This window comes from Helianthus annuus, chromosome 1 (assembly GCF_002127325.2).
Source record: "Helianthus annuus cultivar XRQ/B chromosome 1, HanXRQr2.0-SUNRISE, whole genome shotgun sequence".
NCBI lineage: Eukaryota > Viridiplantae > Streptophyta > Magnoliopsida > Asterales > Asteraceae > Helianthus > Helianthus annuus.
In genome coordinates, this window is record NC_035433.2 from 70,489,707 (window position 1) to 70,495,561 (window position 5,855).

General features: G+C 40.8%; 1 non-coding gene across 1 annotated transcript; it reads left to right on the plus strand.

Annotated features, from left to right (window-relative positions):
• Nucleotides 1-885: 885 nt before the first annotated feature.
• Nucleotides 886-991, plus strand: LOC118483007. Its single transcript, XR_004869446.1, has one exon. It is a non-coding gene; the product is annotated as a small nucleolar RNA R71 (small nucleolar RNA).
• Nucleotides 992-5,855: the final 4,864 nt, after the last annotated feature.

The window sequence follows — 5,855 nt, forward strand, 5'->3', positions numbered from 1 at the left end:
AATTTTCCCACGCGGATAGGCACGATTGGCACTCCATATTCTTTATCATTCTCGACTTCGGCATCTTTTTTCAAACCTGCATTTATTTGACACGAAGTGGTTAGACATTTTTCATTAAATTCGGTATTAGGAACGGTGCTTACCACATTGATATTAACGCCTTTTATGTTCTTGGGATTTGTCACCGTATCACTTGGCAACTGGCCTTTTGCTTTCTTCAAAATCGCCACTTCACTCGCAAGTTGACCCATTTGAGTAGTCAAGGTTTGAATAGCTTTATCACGGGCCTCGTCCTTTTGCATCCGAACCTCATCATGTTGATTCATTCGTTGCATTTCCACTTGCATCGCTTTCAACATCTCCATTACTTCATTTCCACCCGAAGAGCTTTGACCCGTTTGATATTGCCTTTGAAATCCTTGGTTTCCTTGGAAATTCGGGTTAGCTTGATTTGAAGGGTTCCCATACCGAAAGTTTGGGTGGTTTCTCAACCCGGGGTGGTAAGTGTTAGAATTCATATTATAGTTTCTACCACCCCATCCTTGACCTTGCACAGCATGAACCTCTTCATATTGCCCATCACCTCCTTGGCAATTTTCAGCCGCATGACCTATTTCATTGCAAATAGTACAAACATCATAAATTTGATTAGTAGTTTGAACATTACCATCGTCAACTGCATGAACTTGCGATCTCGTGACAGCCGGTCGTGCTCTCCTTGATGCTTGGGCTTTCCTCTTTGAGGTAATGGCCATTTGTTCCAAGAACTCCCAATCCTCATCTTCATAATTTGTGCCAAAAGTCCCATTTGTGATGGACATTAGATCACGTGCATCCTCGGCACACAACCCCTCGTGGAAGGCATTCATCAACTCCCAAAGTTCAATCCCATGATGAGGACAATTTTTTATCATCATATTAAAGCGCTCGAAGGCTTCATGGAACATTTCGCCTTGTTGTTGTTGGAAACTCCTCAACCCCTTCCTAGCATCATTGGTCTTTTGGGCGGTATAAAACTCGTCTAGGAAAATTTGTTGCATTTCCGCCCAAGTATAAATAGATGCCGAAGGCAAAGTGTAGAACCACTTCTTTGCCTTGTCCTCCAAAGAAAATTGAAATAATACCAACTTGATATCATCGGCCGAAAAACCTTGACTCCCAAGAGTATTGCAAATTGAGTCATATGCCTCCAAATGGAAATAAGGCTCCTCCGTTGCTAGCCCCTTGTATTTCGGCAAACTTTGTAAAGAATTGGTTCTTACTTCAAAAGTTCTCCCTTGGTTGTTATGAGGAATAACCACCGGTGAAGGATTGTGAGTAATCACCGGCCTAAAATGCGCTTCAATACCCCTCGCATTTTCTCTAAGATGCCTCCTTGGCACACCAAATCGACCTCGTGGACGAACTTGACCCATTGGTCTTTGTATAGGCCCTTGTGGTGCATTTGGTTGTTGAATTTGTTGTTGTGGCACCGGCGGGTGTTGAATTGGCCTTTGGAATGGCGGTTGCACATGTTGTGGTCGAACTTGTTGCAAAGGAACCGGACGTTGCAATTGCGGCCTTGTGGCCTTGGCCTAATATGTTGTGGTATGAGTTGTTGTTGCACCTCACCAACATTTGGAATTACTTGCACTTGGCCTTGCATATAACCATATTCCCCTTGCTCTCCATCACCCCCAATAACATACCCATCTTCATCAAAACCCTCAAACTCCTCGTAACCTTCATCATACCCATCTCCTTGAATTCCCGACGATTGCCCAAATGGAAGAGTCGAGTATTGGAACCCCGACTGGTTGGATGGTCGAAACGATGTAGCATGGACAATGGTTGAGCTTGGTGCTATGGTATGGCTTGCATATGATGGACCCGCACCTGGAAAGAAATGGGATAATGGTGGTATAGTGGTAGAAGGACTAAAGGTAATAGTCGGTTCTTCTTGGGTAGTAATGGGTTGTGTGGTGTTGGTTGATGTAACATTTTGGATTATGGTGGGTTCGGTAGTATTTGGTGGAATGGTGGTATTTGGTGAAGGTTGGGTGGATGTTGGTATAAATGATGAAGTGGATTCACCCGTAGTGGGTGGTGGTGGTGGTGGATCCATGTATCGAAGTGGTGTAATCGGTGTAATTGGTGTTGTTGGTGAACTGCAGATTGTATTTTCCCTTAGCAAAATTCTGTTTGCTCGCAAAGTTCGCTCGATTTCCGGATCAAACGCCAATGGTGATAGCTTGTGAGAGCTCCTACTACGCATGCACCTGTCAATACCTGCACACTAATACACCCAGCGTAAACCAGAAAAATAACAAACTCAAAACAAGAACAAAAATAACACACGTTGCGCACTACTCCCCGGCAGCGGCGCCAAAATTTGACGTGATGTCGTGGTCACGCAAATTTAATCCCAAAAACAACTATGTAAATAGTGGCAAGCGGGTATCGAACACAGGGAGTTTGTGGAAAATGTGCTATTTGAAGTGTTTTTCTAAGTTAACTAAATTAAGCTAATTGCAAGAAAATGAAATTCAAGAGTTGTTTGGATTGGTTTCTTTTTAAAACTACAATTACTAATTAATTTGCAAAATGGAAATCGGGTTGTAAACAATTTAGAGATAAACGACTATCTTGAGTATCCGGTTTGTTTCAACTTTTGTGTTAACATTCAACTAGAAAGAACTACATAGACATAGTTCATGCACAACCAATTGCAGTGATGAAAGGGGACTAAGTACTCAGATTCCGAGAACGTGAGGTTATCACCCGATGATCAATCAACCCTTACCCAAACCTAACTATACCCATGATATCTCGATTGCCAACGGCACCAAGAACGTATGGTTTCTAATTAGTTCAACATAAGAATCAACAAGTTACTAACAACCAATTATACACCATAACAATCAATTCAAATGAAAAGGAATTGTTATTCTAGAAATATAAATAAAAACACAAAAGTCTACCACAAACCTTCAACACAAGATAATCATTCAAGTATCTAGCCACTCATGGCTTTAGCTAACATAATGCAAGAAATGGAAAAATATTGTTCACCAACAAAAACTAGACAAGGATTTAGTGAAAAGATAGTTCCAAGATGTTGTTCTTTACTCCCAAATGCTCTTCATATACTTCCCAACTCGTTCTAGCCAAGTAGTAACCGAAATTGCATGATTAGGCATCATAAATCTCCATAAAACGGCCAATAAATGCGAAGGTTACAAGATGGGATCAGTCGGAGCCGTAAGCTACGGCACCTGCCGTAGCTTACGGCAGTCAGTGATGTGCACAAGTCAACTAGGAGCCGTAAGCTACGGCTCCCAGCCGTAGCTTACGGCTGGCAGTGAATCTTTACGCCAAGTTGCTCCTGTCTTACGGCAGATCATTTTGGCATTGGATGGGGGCCATAAGCTACGGCCTGGTGGCGTAGCTTACGGCGCTGAGCTTGCTTCTTTTCCATGACTTCTCCATCTTTCCATTCTTTCGCTCTTTTTAAGTCCCGCAACTTCTAGTATCCATCTGTGCCTCCTAAAACCCACCTTTTGAGCACTTTAGCACCTGCATAACCCAACACAAAGTGGTTATCTATTTCAAGCAATTAACCGAATAAAGTGTAGAATATGCGTTGTATTAAACCTTTTAAGGGTTGTCCTACGGACCACCCGTCAGTTTACACTGGTAAATACATTCAACCGACACTTTTGAAAAAGGTTTAATAAAATTGATTTGAATGCACAAGGCACAAACTCTTTATAACTTGGGATAATTTATAAATTAAATCTTGTAAAAGAATTACATGTTCACTATGCGTTCGGTCGCCCGAGTCGTGCCGGGTTTAAGGTTAATAGACACGCCACATAGCATAAAGCCGTGGCGGGAAAACCAACGGTTATACCTTTAATAATATAGACACATTTTCGGGTGTACGCCTACACCCGTGTGTCGGTGTCGTGGCCATTTCCTAAAATGATGCCAAGGATATCCGGGACATGGTCATTAAGCTCCCAAAGGCGTAAAGCCAGCAAAACAAATTTTTAAACGGGTCACATTGATAATAACCAACTACTAATGAGTTGGGTCAATTGCCCGACCAAGCGGTATCTTTATATACCGTAAACCAAGCCCGTATAATGGAAAATAAGTTAAAAGTATTTACCTGAGCAAGTAATAATCCTCAATTAAACAAATGCAAGTATCTTTTACTGGTCTCCTATTCTAGAACGAAGGTTTATAACAACCTATTAGAATCCTAACGGGTCTTTAATTTAGCCTTAGCTTAGACCGGTCAGTTTCGAAGGGTAATTACGGTTTAATCGCGTGAAAGGCGAAAACCGGGAATGGAATGTGGTTTGGACCCAACAAGTTTGAAGACTTGTCTTATATGGGTAATATAACCACACTCTGGATTTTGACGTAAAAACGATAAGGTTTGACCCGTTTCGGCTAGTTTATGTAAACTAGTTACATAAACCGAACCGTGCGCGCAAAAGGCGTAGCGGGTAACCGTAAGAGTCCTACACAGGTTTCCTAAGTTAATATGCTCTAAAGAGGTTTTGGTATCAGTAGGATACCTTCCATTATGCCCATAACGAGTTTAATCCCAATATACGCCCCGTAGGGGTATTTCGGTCATTTTAAAGATTATAAAAGAGGTTTCCGAGTTCTACAGGAAATCTGAGTTTCCCGAACAGTTTATAGAGTCCAAAATACTCTATTTATTATTTAAAATCAGTAGCAACTGGAATCGGGTCAAAACACCATGTAGAACTCAAGTTATGTCCGAAAAGGGTATATTCGGTATTTACCGAACCGATGCCATAACCGCAGGTTATGAGCTGGTTAAAAATTATTAAAAATCTTTAAAAATCCCAAAATATTATTTTACATCAGTGTGTAAAAGATTTGGTGTCGAAATTTGGGTTTTGATAGGCTTTATGCTAATTGCGCCATTTAATTACTAAAGTTTCCGTAATTGCGCTATTTAGCATAACTCCTATTCTAGACCTCGGATTGACATGAAATTTTAGGGACATGCTTGGAAATCAGTAACTAAGGTTATTGTCCTTACACATGTCCAAAATTCTCGTTTTAAAGTAAAAAGGGCGTTATGGTCAACTTTTAAGCTTTTAACGGAAATGTGCTAAAGACTCGGACAAACAACGAACCGGTCACAGAGGGTTATATCATCATGTAACCTGGTCCTAAGAGAGTCCTAAGGCATGTCTAAATCATACCATAACGGGTCAGAACTGAAGTCAAAGCAAAAGTCAAAGCTTTGCGACTTTCGGTTCCGAACCGGGTCAAAATAGTAAATGGTCGGATCAAACAAGCTTAGACCAATTAAAATACTTATTATCATGTTTTATGAGTGTCAAAACAGGTTACATGTCATCTACATTACTGATTATGCATAAAATCGAAAGTTAGCATTCTGTTGACTTTTTCTAAGCAAGTTTGACTCGACATTTGGACTAGTTAGAATGGGAATTAGAGGGTGCCCTTTTTGGGGTTGAAAGCCCACATGATTACCAACATATAACTACCTTTATTTCGATTAATCACTGGACCATTTGTGATTAACCGTTAAGTCAATCGTTAATTACGACGGATTGACTTTTAAGCTATAACTATGCAAAAACTAAACCACAAAGGGTTAAACATACTTACAAGAGTCCTATGCACGACCAGGGATGAGAAATGAAGGCACTTGAGCTCCAGAAATGATCAGGAGAGTTGTTTGAAGGTGTGAAGAACAATGGTGCACTAAATGGCCTTTTATAGTAAACTTCACACCTTAGACCATTGACAACTAAGGCTACAAGTGTTCTTGGATGATCACCAAGTGTCCCTGAGTGCTA